The sequence below is a fragment of the Triturus cristatus genome, chromosome 3_2 (genome assembly GCF_964204655.1).
Source record: "Triturus cristatus chromosome 3_2, aTriCri1.1, whole genome shotgun sequence".
In the NCBI taxonomy this organism is placed as follows: domain Eukaryota; kingdom Metazoa; phylum Chordata; class Amphibia; order Caudata; family Salamandridae; genus Triturus; species Triturus cristatus.
Window position 1 is genome coordinate 659528254 of NC_140584.1, and position 20357 is coordinate 659548610.

Genomic DNA, 20357 nt, shown 5'->3' on the forward strand with positions numbered 1-20357 from the left:
CTCCCATTCCGCCTCCTCCTCCCATTCCGCCTCCTCCTCCCATTCCGCCTCCTCCTCCCATTCCGCCTCCTCCTCCCATTCCGCCTCACACACCGTCAGGCCCACCTGTGGCCCCGCCACGGTCGGTGTTGTTGCCTAGGTATCCGACGCCGCCGAAGAGTGCTCCGAGGCCGCGGCACCAGGTTACGCCACCGTCGCCTGCGCCTGTGAGGCCGGCAGAAGACAAACAGATTACGCTCCCGCTCCGGACGGAGAGGAAGATCACGGAGCCGTGGACGGTCGTCATCGACATCTGGGCGACGCCGCAGGAGGCGCAGAGCCAGATCCCGCACATAATCGTCTACCAGGGACTACTCGCCGATGTTGTCGGACTCGCCAGTGACGGGTGTATCGCCTGTCAACGATGTAGTCTCCTTCCAGCAGGTGCTACGGAGGGGTGCGGCCAAGCTAGTGATCACGGTGACTGTGCCAACACCTACGACATCCGTGATCTTCGAGACGCTGCACAAGAAGCACCTGTCTCGCCCCCTGCTGCCACTAGTGCCGGGATTGGTGGAGGCCGCTACGGAGTTGTTCCTCACTCCGGCGGTGACAAAACCAGCCCCCTCAAGGCTCCTGAAGAAGTATCGGGCGCCGGAATCGGACCCAACCTTTCTGAGGATGGACCCAAAACCGGACTCTGTCATCGTGACGGCGGCAAGGAAGCAGCATGCTACCACTCCTTCCTCAACAGTGGCGCCTGATAAGGATAGCCGTTGGCTAGACTCGGTGGGCAGAAAGGTCTGTGGGACGGCTTCTACCACCATGAAGGCGGCGAGTGCCGGGGCTCTGTTGGGGCGCTGCGCCTCGCGACAAGAAGGACGACTTTCTAGAGACTTTGCGTGAGGGGATGCTGGTGTCAAACCAGATTATCAGCGCAGCGGCTGATGTGTCTCTGTTAGCGGCACATGGATATTGTCATGGCATTAACCAACGGCGTCACGCTTGGCTTCGCCTTACCTCACTCAAACCGGAGGCACAACAAAGAGTGGCCAACCTGCCCTTCTCGGGGGAAACCCTGTTCGGCCAGCATGCGGACGACGAAATGGCCCACATGAAGACGGAGGCAGAGACCCTGACGGCTGTCGGGTTAGAGAAGCCCGAGAAGAAAAAGCGCCCGTTCCAGAGCCGGTTCGGGGCTGCAGGCAGAGGGCGTGGCCAGGCCTCGGGACAGCAGCAACAACAGCACCAGCAGTTCCGGAAACCCTTCCAGAAGCGCCAGAAGGGTAGAGGAGGCCAGCAGTCCGCTACAACGACCAAGGGCTCGGCTGGGTCTCGGCCCGAGCGATTACTTCCCCTTCAACTGTTACCCACTCCAGTGGGGGGAAGCGTTCAATTATTTCTGGCAGAGTGGAGAAAAATTACTCAGGACAAGTGGGTGCTGAATATTGTGTGCAATGGATACAGTCTTCGGTTCATCAGCCCGCCTCCAGCGATTCTGCCGGTAAGCTCACGGTATCAACTGCGAGAGCTCCAGGCGGAGGCAGACATCCTGTTGAGGAAAAAGGCGGTGGAAGACGTACCGCTGTCTCAAAGGGGAAGAGGTCTGTACTCTCGGTTCTTCCTGGTTCGCAAGAAGGACAAGAACGAGTTCAGGCCCATTCTGGATTTGCGGCAAGCAAACAAATGGATTCGCAGAGAGAAATTCCACATGCTATCGTTGCACCAGATTTACCCTCAGCTGCAATGAGGAGACTGGCTCTGTGCCATAGACCTACAGGATGCGTACTTCCATGTGCCCATTGCACAGAAGCACAGGAAGTTCCTGCGATTCCAAGTCGGCGCCAATCATTATCAATACACAGTACTGCCATTCGGGCTAAAGTCTGCGCCCAGGACCTTCTCGAAGTGCATGACAGTGGTGGCTGCACACCTGCGGAGGAACAAGGTGTTTGTCTACCCGTACCTGGACGATTGGTTGATCAAGGCCTTCTCCTTCTCGGAAGCACAAGCACACTTCCAGAAGACGTGCGTTCTCTTGAACAAGCTGGGGTTGCACGTCAACATGTCCAAGTCTGTCCCGACTCCGGTCCAGTGCATACAGTACTTGGGGGCCTCCATCAATACGCTGTCCGCAAGCGTGTCTCCTTCGGAGGAGAGACGGTTATCACTCCTTCGGAAGGCTCAGGCTCTTATGACCGCGCCATCTACGACAGTGAGCAAGGTATCTTCGCTGCTGGGATCGATGGCCTCATGTATCTTCCTCACACCTCACGCACGGCTGCACATGAGACCATTGCAGTAGTGCTTGGAGGATCAGTGGGATCAGAGGACAGGTTCTTGGGACGACAAGATACGGCTGTCTCTGCATGCTCTTCAGTCGCTGAAGTGGTGGTGTTCGGCGGACAATCTCCTCAGGGGGTTCCCTTCCACAAGGACATTCCCACGCAGAGTATCGTGACGGATGCATCTCTCCACGGCTGGGGAGCGCATTCCGGAGACTTACAGATACAAGGAAAGTGGTCCCCGGTGGAGTCGACGTACCACATCAATTTCCTGGAACTCAGAGCCGTTCACTTGGCATTGAAGGCCTTCCATCCGTCCTTCCAGACCAACTCGTTGCTTGTGCAGACGGACAATACAACCACGATGTATTACCTCAACAAGCAGGGGGGGGTTGAGATCACGCACGCTGTCGCAGGAGGCGCAGTCGATCTGGCACTGGCTTCTGGCCCGAGGACTGACGATTACGGCCACGCATCTGCCAGATGTGCAGAATGTTCAGGCGGACGCACTGAGCAGACTGATTCAGGAAAACCACGAATGGGTCATAAACGACGAAGTACTAGGGGACGTCTTCGCAAGGTGGGGGACTCCAGACGTAGATCTGTTCGCCACCGCCAAAAACAGCAAATGCCGAGACTTCGCATCCAGGTACTACCAGCGGGGGACGCTGGGGAATGCGCTATGGATCGATTGGTCGAACAGCTTTCTGTACGCTTTTCCACCCATTCCCCTGATTCCGCCGGTGCTCCTCAAGCTGTCCCGGTCCGGGGCGCGGATGATCCTGATTGCCCCGGAATGGCCCAGACAGTGGTGGTTCACGGACCTGCTTCACCGGTCTCTCCTTCCTCACATACGGCTGCTATGCAGGCCAGACCTTCTCACGAAGTTCGGGGGCAGTTGGTGCACCCCAACCTCTCGTCTTTGAGTTTGGCAGCATGGCTCCTGAGATAGTGCAATATGGCCATTTGAATCTACCAGCGGATTGTATGGATATACTGAAGGAGGCTAAGCGACCTTCCACTAGAACGTCCTATGCTTACAAGTGGAAGTGGTTCTGCATCTGGTGCAAGTCCAAGCAGTTTGACCCGACGACATGTAAGGAAGATGTCATCCTTCCGTACCTTTTGCATTTGGCGCAGTCTGGCCTTAATTTCCATTCCATTAAGGTCCATCTAGCTGCTTTGACTGCTTACAGGAAATGCCCTTCACAGACTTCCTTCTTTCATATCCCTGTGATCAAGGATTTTTTGGAAGGCTTGAAGAAAGTGTTCCCTCCTGTCAGACTTCCCTCGCCTTCATGGGAATTGAATGTGGTGCTGTCCAGATTGATGAAGGAGCCTTTTGAACCTATTCACAAGGCTTCGTTGCAGCACCTGTCTTGGAAGGCGGCGTTCCTAGTGGCCATTACGTCGGCCCGCAGGGTGAGTGAACTTCAGGCGTTGTGTTGCCAAGAACCTTATACGGTATTTCATGCTGCCAAGGTTGTTATGCGTACTCACCCTAAGTTTCTTCCTAAGTTTATATCTGATTTTCATGTCAACCAGACCATAACTTTACCTACGTTTTTTCAGAATCCATCTTCTCCAGCGGAAAGGTCTCTACATTCCCTGGACGTTAGGAGGGTGTTGAAGTTTTATCTTGATAAGACCAAAGATATTCGTAGGTCAGACCAGTTGTTTATCAATTATGGATCAGTCAGGACCGGTCTTGCTACCTCCAAACAGTCCATCTCTCGGTGGATTGTGTCCTGTATACAATTGTGTTACCAAAAGGCTAATAAGACCTTAGGGGGTAAACCTAAGGTTCATTCCACCAGGGGCAAAGCTGCCACGACTGCTTTGCTGCGTAATGTTCCGATTGCAGAAATCTGCAAGGCAGCCACTTGGGAGGTCGGTCCATACCTTTGCTGCGCATTACTGTCTGGACACGGATGCCAGGGCAGATGCTCAGGTTGGGCAGGCTTCGCTGCGAAATTTGTTCGCACAGTAGTGGTATTATTTTGTAGTCTTCTCCACCGCCGTTTTGGTGTGGGGATGGGCTTGCCATTCTATTCGCTAGATTATGACTATACACAGAGATCCCCTACTACAGAAGAAGTAGTTTCTTTTCTGTAACTCCAGTTCTGTAGTAGGGGTATCTCGGTTATAGTCCTAAGCGCCCGCCCGCCCGCCTCCCTGGTGGAGAGATACATGTTAATATAAGGAATGCTACAGGTCTGGCGTGCTACGCCTTCAAAAAGAACTGAAAGTAAAAGGGACCTGCTGTGCATTCTGGGATACTGGAAAAGTTCTGGAAAGATTTCTTAAAGGCACAGTATCCTGTTCTGAGCCACATAATGGCAGCCTATGGGGCTTATCTGTCCATTCCTCCCTCTCTATCATTCCAGAGGCTTTTGCTGGTAGAGGCAGGTTTTTTTCTCTGTGGAAAAAGCTGGGCAGGCAGTGCTGTTGGTGGAATTTTCTAGTTGAAGTACTGGACAGTGTAGCCTGTGGATATAGGCTGCATTATCTGTCTTTGAATTCTCTCTTAAGTGTAGATGCAGGTCTGCATGGCTTGACAATTTAAGAGATTATTTTTATTGCTCCGGGGTCCACGCACATGGGCGGGACTATTCACTAGATTATGACTATAACAGAGATACCCCTAATACAGAACTGGAGTTACAGAAAAGAAACTACTCCTTCCTACTTCCAGTTTCCAGCAAGATTTTCATTCAAATATTCTAATTTTGAAGTCGGAGAAAGAAAAGTGAACATGCGCCTTTGGAAGACATTGCCTGACAGCTGACCTCGGTCTTTGAGCAAAATTTAAAGACCTATTTACAGAAAGGGAGTTTGTGGAAGAATACAGTAAACACGCTTTAGGCAACGGGAGGGACAAACTGAACCTAGAGAACCTAAACCAAATAAAGTCAGCAAATCGAAAGCCAGAAAAATGTGAGTTACAAACCAAAAAGCCAATGGTAATCACCAGGTGGAATGTAGATATAGGTGAACTTTCTGAAAGTCCCCAAGATGTCTTTAGCGTGACCTAAAAAGAAAGATAAGGGAGAATGATGCAGCCATTGTTGCCAATCATGTGCATACATGACGATGTATCTGTGTGCAATCATCAGAACACAAGCGCTTGTTTATGAAATGAAGAGGGCAAAGTTTTCTTTTTGAATTTACCAATCTAAGATGGTTGACGCAACTTACAATGCAAAATTTTGAGAAGAAAAAGAAATAATAAATTTTACATATAAGCTGTTTTCGTTTAACAGAGGGGCCAGGCAGCATATGGCAGCTGCTGGGGCCATCAGAAAAACACCACAAATATAGGACTGCGACAGGTGAGGTAGGAGGTGGGGAGTGGATACAGATTTGTGCGTCAGCAGGAGGGTGTGGGGGATGGGGGAGAGGAGGAGTACTGGATGTGCAGCAAAGCAGTTTTAACAATGCAGAGCGACGCAGCAGCAAATGCCAGCAAAATGTACAAGTACCACCTGGGGTTGGTGAGAAACGGAGGAGTGGGTTGTGGGGCAACTGCAGGGAAAGCAACAGGCAGTAGCAGGAATTTGTAGAGGGGAAGCAGCACACAAGAGAGAAAGAATACATATGGACTCTCATGGATTCCTTAACGAAACACTAAAAATAATTCACTAAATGTCAGCAGTGGAAGGATATAGAGAAGCCAATCGAAGGGCAGGTAAAGTGATATGCTCCAGGAAAGGGACAAATAATAAGAGGAAGAGAAGCCTTAAAATAATAAGTAAGCTAATTAGAGTGGTGATAACGCATCCTATGGTAAGCAACAGGTGGACTGTAAGCCCACTGTAAGTTCACAGTAGGTCATCGCAAACACACAGCTTGTGCTGTCTGGTAGGCAACACCTAAAGAGCCCAGATTAGATACAGGTATACTGGATGTGCAAAGGCTGCATGCAAATCAATTCTGACAAATCCGATATCTTGAGGTTTGGTACTCCTTTCCCACTTGATTATACAAGACTTTGGCCTCCTGAGCAGGGGCCTGCACCCACCCCCTCACCTGTCGCTAGAAATCTGGGAGTGTTAATGGAAGCAGATTAATCTTTCAAACCCCATGTGTAGGCCACTTCTGGCACCTGTTTTAGGCTTTTAAAATAATTATAAAAATACCTTTCTCATGATACCCACAAGGGTATTGTACATGCATTAATCATGTGGGAGCCCCTCATAACCTGCTCACTTGGCTTCAGCGTGTACAGAATGCTGCAGCTCGGTTTGTATTGAACACTCCAAAAAAAACATCCTATAAGACAAAGGCTGAAGAAACTTCACTTGCTGCCAGTTAAAACAAGAATATAGCCTTATAGCCCTTCGTAGCGGGCTAGACCGGCTATTAAATTCCCACTCCCTTGTTAAAGTCCCTCGCCTTTGGCTCGGGCCTTTAACGCGGGAGCGAGCCTTTAACGCGGAAGCGGGCCTTTAATAGCCAGTATAGCCCTGCTACGAAGGGCAATAAGGCTATTAGAACATTCTTCCACTAGAGGGCAGAATGTTCTAACAAATAAAACAAAGGCCTCTCAAAGCTCGAGGGGATTTAAATCCCCTCGGGCTCCGGGAGGCCTTTGTAAAACATTGGAATGTTGCTCTGCGGGCCTTACACCGGCCCGTAGAAGCAGGGAGCACTCCATTGTCTTCAATGGAGCTCCCAACGTTCCAATGTTCTAATCAAATTTAAAAGGCTTATGGTCACACACAATGCATTATCAGAACGGTCCTAGATACATCCAAGATGAGCTAAAAAAATATCTCCCTCTTAGAATCCTTCACTTGGCCAATTTTTTTTTTTTTTTTTTTTTAAATCTTTTTATTGTGAGCAAAAAGAAAAAACAGAACGGCGCAACATCATAGTGTGCATCAAGACCCTATCAATCAATATTACTCTTACCAAAAGGCTCATGCGCCCCCTTGCCTCTAAATAGCTCACAAACAAGTTACACAATTGTCGCAGCAGCTTCATGTATCGGACTGTCCGCTCAGCCAATCTTAATCTGTTGTGTATCCCCAAAGTACGGAAAGCCAAATCTGAGGGCAGATCTTTTTCTTTTTTAGCTCCCAGTCTCTTGAATGCTTTACCATTGTACCTTCGATTTATCCCTAGGGAAAGTCTGTTTAAGGCCCAACTGAAAACCTTTCTGTTTTGTGAGGTGTAAATTCGGTTCCTACTTCCATTAGCGTCAAAGCGCCAGGACGCTTCTTAGGATGCAGCAGTTGCGCTGCTATACTAATCTTTCTTCGGTCTTCATTCGTTCAGGCATATCTGGGAGGAGGCCAGTGAGTCAAGGGTTCTGTTTTTAAAGTTGAGCACTGGCAAGTTCACCATACATCTTTCAATACAGTACACACCCCAGAAAAACCATCAATTTGAAGCAAAATAGGTTTTCTAAGGGCTACAAAAGATCAAACGCCAACATCAAAACACCATCCCTACAGATGCAATATCATATTACGATGGTTAAAGAGTAATTTTCGCACAATGCAGATAAAACTCAGCATCACATGCATGTCCAAGCCATCGCTGCATTCTTTGAAGAGGACAATTTAACTAAGCCATCTCTGAACTCTTTGAAGATGACCATACAGTCAACGACAAAACATTTTAATTTCAAGGTCTAAATCATTCCGTCTTCATGATTGATATAAATATAGTAAACAGTATAAATAAAGGTGCTGCCATTCTAAACCTACTGATTCGTCCTGCATTCGTTTTTCACTGCTCACAAGGTGTACTTTTAAAATGTTACTTTAGTATGCATAATTAAGCACTAAAAGCCAAAGAACTTAAAACAAGCTGGCCTGTGGCAGAGAACTGAAAAACAATAAGCAAGCTCAAATTAGTTGCTGCTATATACGCGGAGCAGAGGAACTGCAAAGGGATGGCGTGAGCATCAGACATTAAAGGAAGGTTTATCCATGGGCTCCTTACACTGAACAGTCCTGAGGCAACCAGAAATCTACAAGCAGTAGGTGGTGTGGGAAAGAGCCTAGGAAGGAACTAAGTGGTCAGGAAGTAGTAGAGGATGTGAGGTCAGTAACTGTTAAAGTCCAAGAGCAATGTCAGTAGAAAGACTTACAACACGCAGAATCCACAGGTAGTTGAGGATAGGAAATGAATAGAAGTACAGAATGGGAGGGGGGAGGGGCAGCGCTAGATAATATCTGAGTTGTGACAGAAGCAGATATAGTAAGTAGGGAGAGAGGAAGATGCACCATCCAAGTAATCTGATGGCAGCTCTACAATCCAACATAATATTCACTAGTTCTTTAGTCCTTCGGCCACCAACTCAAGGCAATTCTAGAACGTGAAGCACTTTCAATCACTAGTCAGAGACGTTTTAATGCAGGGGCAAAGTGGGCTCTGGCCCAGGGCCCCAGCCTTTCAGGGGGCCCCCTGACAGAGTCAGCTCCGTTCTCCAGAGTTTTGCCCTAATGACCTTGAATATTTCTTAAACAGATTGTTTTAAATACTGTTTTCCTTTAATCTATTTTTATGTACCTGATGTGTAAGTCTAGTACAGGCATTTTGCAGAGAAATGTTGTTTTTATGTTTCATGCAATATACATAAAAAAAGTTTCTTTTACATCAAAAAAAGGCCTAACATAAGAAATGGGAGGGCGTCACAGAGAATATTTGCAGTAATATTGGTGAGCTAATGCTGTGTTACAATGTTGAAAATACACATAACCATCCCTGAATATTAGATGTAAACACATTTAGGGCCTTATTTATGAGAAGTGATGCATCGCTGTGTGAAAACAGGGATGCATCACTTCTTAGTGCGCCCTCCTTGCGACATGATGGATGCGTAATATTTACTGTATGACGCATCATGTCGCAAGGAGTTACAGATACGTCAGTATTTCTGATGTATTCGTAGGCGTAGAAGAGATGCATTGCTGGGATGTGTCTGAAAATAGACGCAACTCCAGCAATGTGTCCTTTCACATGGGGCAAACCCCATGTGAAAGGGCCTGCATTAGTCTTACGCCTGCTGTGAGGCAGGTGTAAGATATTGATGCAATGGCGTCCTAGAAGTGGCGCACTGAACTCTCCTAGATTTCAATGCGCCACTTCTACGAGGCTTTTTGCGGGGGAACACCCAACCTACATACATTATACCTGGCGCAGGTATAATGTGGTGCAGGGGTTTACAAAGTGACGCATCTACCTAGATGCGTCACTTTGTAAATAGGGCGCAACATGGCAAATTTGTAGGTCTCGCCTGAGCCAGCGCAAGCGCTGCACTGGCGAGACATTTAGTAGCTGCTTCAAAAGTGCTACCTTGCCAGCCACCAGCTTGCTATTACGCGCACAAGCACGCGCGACGTGCACAGAACTTTTTCCCGATGCGTGCGCGTGTGCGCACCACACGCGTCACCACTTGCGTTTTTTTATTTCATTTTTGCGAGCACAGAGCGCATCATCGCGATCACTTTCGCTTTCACCGTGATCGCGATGACTTTTGCGGCGTTACTTTTACAGCCGCGCGGCCAATGCTTGTTTAGCTTTGACGCCTTGTGCAGAGAATACATAGACTCTGATTTAACTTTATCCTTGTGATCGTTTCTTAATAGTTAAGTTCATCCTGATTGCTGGCACCTTCCTTTTACTCTTCTCACTGTTTACAGTTTTCAAGCGGTTCCCCAAGCGGCTGTGGAGGAGGAGGCAACATCTCCATTGGCTCAGCTCCAGCCACTCAAAAACTCTAGTAATGGCAGTGGACCAGGCAAACTTTTATCTTCAAAACTGATTTCGCTGACATGACAGGAGCAGTTTCGGCAATAACCGAGTGCCGGCTGGTCCACTATACCATTGCAGCAAGATGGACTCGGCACTGTTTTTTAAATCTTCCATTGTCAAACTCTCAAAGTGGAGGATTGTCTTTGGAAAATGAAAAATCATTGTCACTGGTGCTAAGAGATAAAATACAGCGCATAGGGAACATTGCTGTATTTTTTACTGCCCTGTACATTTGCTGTGTTTGGCGCTCCAGACAGGAAGTACAAAGGCAGACATACCACCCCACTTTCAGTATCCACACAGTCTGAGATACACATTTTCATGGATTTACCAATGTTGTAAATATATTTTTTGTGGGTGCTCTATGTTGTTTCTGAAGACGTCACTGAATGGTGGCATACAAATGGTATACAAAGAGGAAAACAAATATTTCTTTCATGAACAAAAGAAAAAACAATAGGTCTTGCCTTTGGGACCTTATAAGTGCTTAGCCATGCAACAGTTGATGTTGTTGCACCAAGGATATTGTGCTGCATAACTAAATATCCCAAAAGCGAGACCTATTGGCTATGCCAATGCTTGTTTACGCTGCCGGTGCTTCACAAAAAGTGACACACCGTCGGCAAAAAAGTGAAGCAAGGCCTCATAAATAAGGCCCTTAGAATTTGGACGAGTGTTCCTATGCACTGTCAGGGACCTAATGAAATTAAATGAAATAGTGTATTTAATAAAGCACGCAGCTACACAGACTAGAGTGTCCTGGCGCGTGACCGCGGGTGGAAAACGTTCGTAAAAGACCCATCAGTTATTAAAAAGGCAGATTTTTAAGTTCTTCCTGAAAGTGAGTAGGTCTGTGGTTAGTCTCAGAGACTCAGGGAGTCTATTCCACAATGTTGCACCTAAAAAGCTGAGGGATCTGCCTCCAGTGCGGGCACAGCATATTTTAGGCACGATGGCCAGGTTGGCATTGGAAGATCCTAGGGATCCTATATGTTATGTAGCGATTAACACGCTTATTTAGGTAGCCGGCTCCTAAGCCGTGGAAAGCTTCGAAGAAGATGGTCATTGCTTTGAAGTCGATCTGTTCTTTTATGCGGAGCCAGTGTAGAGACTTAAGAATATGGGTCATACTAGATCTGGGTTTAGGTCTCAGGATGGCTCTGGCCGCCACGTTTTGTACCACTTGTAGGCGCTGGATAAGGGATTTGGGAAGACCGAGGTACAAGCTGTTGACATATTCAAGCTTTGATGTCACCAGAGCCTGCATCACGATCTTTCTGCTCTCAAGCAGTAACAGTGGCAGGAATTTGTTTTGCATCCAGAGTATGCCAAAGCAAGTGCCAGTTAGATTTTGGATTTGAAAGCGCATGGAGAGTATCTTGTCTATGACAATTCCTAAGGTTTTGACTTTCTCCTTTTTCCCGGGCGGCGGCGGCAGATCTTTGGCCACCAAGAGCTCCAGTCACGCATTTCTGGATTACCAAAGAAAACAAATTCAGTTTTGTCAGGATTTAACTTCAGCTGATTGATCTTAAGCCAGTTAAAAACATTCGTGAGGCAAGACCTAATCATTGCCCCGTCAAAGTTGGTTTCTTTTTCACATGAAAAAATCAGCTGAGTGTCATCAACATAGGAAATTATTTTGGCGCCCTCTTCCCCTATCAGAAATACAAGGGGGGATAGATATATATTAAAAAGAGTAGGACTGAGAATGGAGCCCTGAGGGACACCTACATTCATGGCCGGAACCGGGGATGAGAAAGGGGGGAGCCAGATTTCCTGAGATCTATTTGCCAAGAAGGATGACATCCATGTTAAGGCGGCCCCCCCCCAGGCTGATGTTAGCGAGTCTCTCATGTGGGAACGTATCGAAGGCCACTGACAGATCAAGCAGTATCAGAACAGCCTTGCCTCCCTGGTCCAGCTTACCCTTGAGAAATTCAGTCTCTTCCAGTAGAGCGGACTCTGTACTGTAGTTAGCCCTAAAACCGGATTGGGACTCATGAAGGAGCTGCCCATCTTTAATGTGTTTTTGGAGGGCCTTGTTTACATGCTTCTCTAATACTTTGGAGAGGGCCATAAGACGGGAGATTGGCCTGTAGTTGGCAGGCTTTGCCGGTTTGGCTTTAGCCTTTTTTATCAGTGGAAGAATCTTGGCATTCTTCCATAATTTCGGCATGCTGCCTGAGGAGAGGGAAGCATTAAAGAGCTGGTTTACTGTGGGTTTATGGTGGGAGCTAATAGGTTCAGGATATTCGCTCGACATAGGTCGGTAGGAGAGCCAAACCTAATGCTTTGGAGAAGGGTCAGTGACTCTTCAAGCTGAAACTCAGGGAAAGTTAGTAAAGATGGAGGATCCAAGGGGTGAAAATTGCTATTAGAACTAAGGTAGAAGATCAGTTCTTCCTCTGAGTTGTTAGTAAAGGTTTGTTGGATCACAGAGATCTTTTTGTGGAAGAATTGAGCTATTTGCTTAGACCATTCTTCCGTGCATGGCCCTTCCTTTGTGCTGGCTTTCGGGGCGGTAAAGGATTTAACTATGCTAAAGATTTCCTTACTCTTATTTAGGCATTTTCTATCTTGGTTTGAAAGAAGTTTTTCTGGCTGCCTTCATGAGAATGTAATGAGCTTTTAAGGTGTGTTTATACACCTTCCTGTCCTCAGGTAGATAGGATTTACGCCATTTCCGTTCCATTTTTCTACAATTTCTTTTGCTAGATCTGAGGGAATCGTTAAAGCATGGAGCTGGTGGGGCCAACCTCTTTGAGGAGCAGGAAACAACCGGTACAGCTGCACCAATGTTGGTTCAGAGCCATGAATCTATTGAGAGGGCGTCCAAGTCAGGGCAGCCAGACAGCTCCGGTGAGGAATGACCGAGGGCATCTGCTAACATCGGGATGGATATTTTATGGAACGTTCTGTAATTAGGGACCCTCTGCCCTGCGTTAGTCCGAGGGGCTGTGTCAGAGTTGGGAATGATGAATTTTAATAGGAGGTGGTCAGACCAGGTAATGGGAAGAGGTAGGCTTACTGATATGTCAAAGTTGTGAAAGATTTGGTCTAGGGTATGGTCCTTCGCCTGGGTGGCCGAAAAATAGATGAAAACATGTTGCAGGTCTGCAGCGTCTCCATCAAGGAAATTGTTTGAGGGTATTTTCCATTGTCCATATGTATATTGAAATCTCCCAGAATAAGGCAGTTATTGTACTTTAAGTCCAGGGAGGTGGTGGCTGTATAAAGCGTGGTAATAAAATTTCCATTTGCACGGGAGGTCTGTAAATCAGAAAACTAGCTATGCTATGATGGGGGAATAAGGTACAGCGGAAGCCTAAGGACTCTGCGCCCTCGAAGTTTTCCATCGGGATGGGAGAGCAGTCTAGTTCTTGATTGTAAATTATTATGACACCGCCCCCCCTTCCCACTTGGTCGGTCCCTCCTGAGGATTTTATAATTCATAGTGATTGCCGAGGTGATAGTAGGGTTGGAGGCTTCAGACAGCCATGTCTCTGTGAGAAACGAAACATCAGGCTGTTCGTCTAAAAGTAGGTCATAAATGTGTGGTTCATGCTTTTGCATAGAGTGACAATTTAAAAGGGTGGCCTTTAAGTTCTCTGTTTTCTTATTGTTTTTACACTTAGTGTTGCGTGGGAGGTTCCTGTGCTGGAGGAGAGACCAGTTGCACTTATTGCATCGAAAGTCTTCCTCCAAGCTCGGATCAGCAGCTGTACACTGACATAATGGTAGCCACCTAAGGCTAAGCAGTATTTCCCTATTGTAATATAGTGGAAGAAGCTCACCGGAGGGGAGCTGGGCAGCATGGCTGGCGCCGGACGCTGACAGGACACTGACGGGAGCAGACAGGCTTGTCTTTGACGCACCAGAAGCGCAGCCGCTGGTCGCGTCCGTTTGCATCGGGAATATATAGGCTAATTCCTATGATGCAAACTGGATCGCTAACGCAGCTGGGGAAGCGGAAACTGCGTGGCGGAAGTGAGGAGCCTGATAGTAGCCCCAGCCCTCCACACAATCGGTGTATCAGCCGCGGCAGACCAGGACTGGAGGAAAAGTGAGATGCGAATCGAAGCAGCGAAGGAGGTGTAGGCAAACAGAATAAACTAAAGTGCAAGTGCGCATAGGTAGGAGAAAATGTTAATTCTCAGACTCCACGAACTGTTGGTGCGGTAGCTACTTGACCCTTTCCCCCAAAGTGGCTGGACTCTTGGCAGTTGTTTCTTTTTTGTGACGACTGCTCTTTCCCCCCTCTCTTCCCCCCTGCCCCTGATCTCCCTCTTGCCCCCTCTCCCTTGTCCTCACTAGCAATATCGGATGAGAATGTCACCTGGCACACTTTACCAAGATATAATAAGGTTTCATCACAACGGCAACTGTTTTGTTTTTTTGAGTTCGGCTTCAAGGGGTGGATTGGAGTGGGTGGGTTAAAATGGGTATCAGACATAATACCCTTCAGGCATTCACCACATAAGTTCATTACCCAATGGAAATAAACTTGACTCCTTCTGGGGTTTGAATATGGATACTATGTAAAGTTTGAACATACGCAATCATCAACATCAGATTATGCACTGTCACAGCTGTACCTCGGACATCACTTCTTATCTAATTAGTAATTACCACCTGTTTAAATATGCAATTATCCATGTAATGTTTTATCTGAAATGCCTAATAAAATTTGTGTTAAAAAAATGGTAGGAGAAATTGTTAAAAAGTACAGAGTAATTCAGCCACACGTATACTATTTAAAAAGTATTCAAAACGTAGTAGCAGGGCAGGAAACACTAAATCCTACCGCAGTCAGCTGCACGCGTCCGTTTACATCGTGAATATATAGGCCAATGCCTATGATGTGAACTGGATCGCTAACGCAGCTGAGGAAGCGGAAACGGCGTGGAAAACAGGGGCTCAAATTGGACCATAAATTCAAAGCTGTTCTGGACAGGGGCCCCCAAAATATTTTTGGCCCAGGGCCCCCAAAATCCTTAAGATGTCCCTGTCACTAGTCACAAGGGAATAATACAAAGACCTCATTTGAAACTAGAAATTTAAATCTCAGATTCAATTTATAAGAGGTGTCATGTTGTCAAGCTCTGCCACAATAACCTAGATGACCAAACAGAGGTCAGAGCACCATATGGAATCAGGACAACACTTCCTGTACACCACCCACCGATTAGGAAGTACAAGGGACAAATGAAACTCTTGAGGCAGCGACCAGGTTAGAGTGCACATAGAGGAGGCTAGCTTTCCACTTGTAAGCTTGTGATGTATTAATGAGGGAATTCATAGAAATAAATTAACATCTCATGCAGACTTGCGTGCTGAACATCTCTGCCATGACATTACAACTAGAGAAGGGGATGAGCCATGTCTGCGCATGGAGCACACTCAAAATAGACCACAAAGATATAACTCCAGTTGGCACTAGCAGCCAAGCTGCATTGATATACATAAAGCATCTTCCTGTTGCAATGAACTTATTAATTGACTCTAGCATCTTGCAGCCCAAGCAAAAGGAGCGTAGCATCCACACCCAGAGTGCAGACCAAAGCTGTGGGATTGCAGCACCTCGCTGCACAAGAGGAGTCACATGTTGAACAACAAGTTCCATACTTGAGTAAGGCATCAAGAGTCTGAGGAAGGAGGTAAAGAGAATACCTCATCTACCCCACCAGTATTTGACCTGGCACAGTTTTTTACCGAAACACAAGTGTTACGGTTAGGTAACAACGGAACAGTATGTGATGTTGAGGGAAATGAGATCTCACAGGAGGGGGGACAGATTCTGCACTTCTGAAGACAGGCGGTCCCCCTAGAAAATCCTTGGAGCTGCCATTCTGAAGTCAGGCCTGACTGATCGGACCGTAATTAAACATAAATAAAGGAAGTTTAAAAGCAAATCAACACCAAAGAAGCCTGGAAAAATGCCCAGTAAACAAGTAAAAAAGCAGGAACTAATAGAGTAATAAATATACTAAACAAGTAAACAAAGTAAAAAAGGCACAGTCAGCAATAAAAGAGGAATAGCAGAAATATGTTCACAGACAGAAAAATCACGAAATAATGCCGTGTCATACCTGCACCCCCCCAAACCAACTTGTCATAGCTCCTGGCAGCAGTATGGCTCACAAATGGACAGACTGGATAAGAATCAAATGTTGCTGATAATTAATACACAAAAACATTCGCAAAAATAATACAATTATTACTGCCTGCTCAATCAACGAAGTACCAAAAGGTACAAGTGTTCAATGCTAAACTCCTGCCTATGAAGAACAGACTACAAACAATATACCTTTAACCTAACATCACAAGAAAAAGGGAAACCAATGGACAAACTCATCACCTACCTTTGCCATGTAATTCCACTAAGTTTCTGCTGTAAGTGTCAATAGACTAAGAATCAGCAAAGGGTATCAGTCTGAATCAATCACTGCAACAGTGGTTGACATGGAAAAGGTACCCCCTTTGAGAGATTAAGGATAAGACGCAAATCAATGATCAGTCTGAAACAAAAGAAAACTGAGGCGGTATGGCAGAGAAGCAAGAACAAGCATTTTGGCTAAAATTCACACACCAAAAAACGCATGCAAGAGTCATAAACGACAAACCAGACCAAAAGACTGACATGGATGCAAAGGAAGGAACCACAGTCCAGTCAAAAAGAGAATGTTAGCGATGCAGCAAAACATACAAGCATGATGGCACATGTCCAGCTATGGAGCAAACACTGTCGCAAATATAGGAAGGAATATCATTTTGAGAAAATGTGCAAAAGAGCCTACAAAGAAATTTGTGAGAAGACAAAAGACACCACGAAGTGTCACAATCCAAGGGCTGTTAGAGCGAAGAGGAGCAGCTCCTCCAGATCTTAGACGTCCTGCACCATATAACAATAAAGGAGAATATCATCCACAATATTGTGCAAAAGCTTACTCTTGTCATACCAAGGCAGTGACTAATAACCATTCATGGTCTGTGATTAACACAGTACAATGAAAAAATATAATTGTTTAAATCTCCTCAAAGGTAGTCATCCTGCTTGCTTGATGTTCCACAGAAGAGCATCTTTGAATTACATCTGTGTTACAGAGCACAAGCAGATGAACACAAACTCAGATTTCTTCAAACTGTTGTCTAGGTTTACAACTGGATGGCCAGAGAACCACTAATATGCCTTGGCACGTTCTGGATGACATTTGCTTACAAAGATGGTACTACTGAAGCGGACACATGTAATGGTTGAGAAGTCTTGAGGACCGACTCCATGGGTAGTCACAATAAGAGTGGTACTGAAACGCAACCAATAGGGCAAGGTATGTCTGTGCATGGGCATGACCCAAACACCACCATATAACACCACCACCTAAGATCTCACCTAATAAACATGATCACACCTCTACATGGAGTCAGAGAATGGTCTTAATTAGACCTCAATAAAAGCACCATTCAACTAGAAATATACAAAGATTCTCACGACGTCACATTCACCACACATTGGGGATTATTTCAGTATAAAACACTCAGTTCTGTAGTACCATCAGCAGGAGAGATATTCCAAGAAGCTACCAGGAGGGTCATCAGATCCACTGTCAATACACTGAACTATAGTCACAACATTCTAGGGTTCGGATCATCTGAGGAAGAGTTCAACAAGAAGCTGAACAAGTGTGTGAAATCCTACTTGATGCAAACTTAAACCTGAACACGAAAAACAACTCAAATTCAAAGGGGATATTATTAGATAAAGGAATGCACTGAGATCCAGCTAAATCGAGGATCGCAAAAACATCTTTGGCACCTGAAGACATCAATGATGCACAGTCCTTTTTAGGATTGGAGAGTTACTGCTAAAAAAAAAAAAAGGTACATAAGGGTATGCTCTTCAAGAGTTACCAAGCAAGGATGCATGTTTGAATGGGCCTGGGAATGTGAACATGCATTCCAAGAAATTAAAATGAAACTCATCAGCAGCACCACCGATAAGGCATATTTGGCCCTTGCTCTATGCATTGCACTCACAGTGGATCCCAGCTCATTAGACCTAGGAGCCATTCTAGCACAACACGGCAAAAGTGACGTTTGTCAAATTGTATCCTATGTCAATCATAACATTTCTAAACTAGAAGAAAAGAAAAAAAAAAAAGAGTCTGGTGGTAGTGTGGGCATGCAAACACTACCACATTTTCATCTCTAGAAGCAGTTCAATATAGTGACAGACCATCAGATGCTACAAAAATTAACTGGAAACCTGAAAGCCAAGTTGAATACTCAAATTAAACAATGGAGAATCAGTCTTCAAGAACATTTGTACACCACCAATCACAAACCAGGTAAAGCCAATAACACAGGCGCCTACAAGTCTCAACATCCGCTGAAGATCTCAAAGAAAACTATCTCATGAGTTAGAGAGTATATCAAATTTGGTGCAGGCTAAGCAACACCCTGATCCATGTCTTTGTGACCCCACATTGACAGAGATCAAGGAAAGGACACAAGAAGGATGGAGGTGACACACTTAAAATGATTTTCCATCACCAGACGTAGCTATCAAAGAATTACCCCCTTTCCAGCAGATATAGAATGAGCAGGCCATAACTACACATGGCATCCTACTGTGAGATAACAGAATAAAAATCCACATGGCCCTCAGAAGAAACATTTCTATTTTGGAACATGAAAGGCACCAAGTAACTGTAGCAACCAACAGAATACTCTATGAGTGTGTGGTTTCCCAGGCTGGATATGATGGTCAAAGAGACCCTGTGAGAATGCCATCATTGTCGGGTAGTCTGCAACAGAGAAAAGCCACTACTGTTCCAAATGTCCCCTGTCACAGAGGGTGTCAGCAGTGCACTGCACTTGAATACTTTGGGCCTTTACAATCAAGAAAATGTATACTCATGATAATGGAGGAGTACTCACGTTTTTCCACAGCAAAACAAGTAGCGTCCACCAAGGCAAAGAATTATACCTGCACTGGACGAAATCTTTGCATGTGAACTAAACAAACCGACTAGTGTTTCCCCACTGGCACAGACTTTGAAATTGCTCTGTGAATAACTTTTTGAGCCATCACCTTACTATGACAGTTACAGACATGCTTGACTTGCTTTCTCAATGACTAATAACACATCTATGGTGGCGAAATATGGTTACTTAGTGGATATCAGTTACCTTGAACTCGGGTGTTTTTCTTTTTTGTCCTCGGAGGAGCTGTACTTCCTGCAGAGAAAAAAACAAAATATATTCAAATTTGCACTACGTTTAGCAGTCAAAGTATTCCATCTAATACTACTGTACAATTAAGCATCATGGCTGACTGTATTATATTAACAGCACACGTTTTGGGCTTCCATAATACAATACAACGGAAAAGGGGAAAAAAGGAAAGAGAAAGAGAAAGTAAAAATGAAAGGATAAGAGAAGATAGGGAGGTATGTAAAAAGTGAAAAGGGATAGAGAACAAAGATTGACCGGAGAAAGAAACAGTTGGAAAATTGGAGTGGAAAAAAGGGGAAGACGAAAAGGAGAAATAAGGAGAAAAACAAAAGATTAAAGAATGCAATGCGGAAAACGAAGAAAGGTGGTGAGGATTAAGAGAGAATAGAGAAGGTTTGAGAGAGAAAGGAGAGAAGGAAAAGGGGGAGAAAAAGGAAAGCAAGAAGAAAGGGGGAGGCAGAAATAGTAAGGTAGGAAAGAGGGTGGCAAAAGAGAAGGGAAATTAATGATGGGGTATACCGAGAATGAAGTAGGAGAGAAATAAGGGCGAGAGTGGTTGCTGGGAGGACCGAAGAGGGTTGAGGTACAAAGGGGGGCGCCTTGGAATGGAGAAACTAGTAACAAGGGGGACAAAGGGAGAGAAAGAGCGAGGGGCGAAAGAAAAATAAAACTGTGCAAGGAGGAAGTAGCCAGGAGTCAGAGAAAGGAAGAACAAATTAACCAAACGTAGTGAGATGCTTAGGTGCAGAATAATAGGTTATCAGGTGAAAAAATCCCAGCAACCACATCAATAGATGAAGCACTCTAAGGAAAGCACAACTTACAAGCACGCCTTAAATTGTGGGCACAGGGCATTACAAACGTTGCTGTACGAAGGATCGAATCATTGCTCGACTAATCAGAGAGCATTCCTGGAAAATTAGGTACAAATCAAATTATGCTAACATGATTATCTTTGCCATCTGCAGGCATCTATTATAAATGAGTCCATGCTAAAACTGTTTCTTGCTTTGTTACGGCCATTAAATACTACAACCACATCTGAAGGGGTGAACATAGCACAACTCAGATGGCAAAGCCACCTGAGCC

The 20357-nt window shown here is 45.7% G+C and overlaps 1 protein-coding gene across 14 annotated transcripts in view; it reads right to left on the reverse strand.

The window, feature by feature from the left end:
* The window catches only part of ADARB1 (adenosine deaminase RNA specific B1), a 1000448-nt gene that overhangs the window by 700677 nt on the left and 279414 nt on the right, over positions 1 to 20357 (reverse strand). For 8 of the 14 annotated variants that reach the window (XM_085648625.1, XM_085648623.1, XM_085648618.1 and 5 more), the window contains one exon: positions 19224 to 19271. The gene's annotated coding sequence lies outside the window, so the exon portion shown is untranslated. Of the gene's footprint in view, positions 1 to 5214; positions 5296 to 19223; positions 19272 to 20357 lie in introns of all 14 variants that reach the window. The other 6 variants (XM_085648621.1, XM_085648617.1, XM_085648626.1 and 3 more) reach the window with 2 other exon arrangements.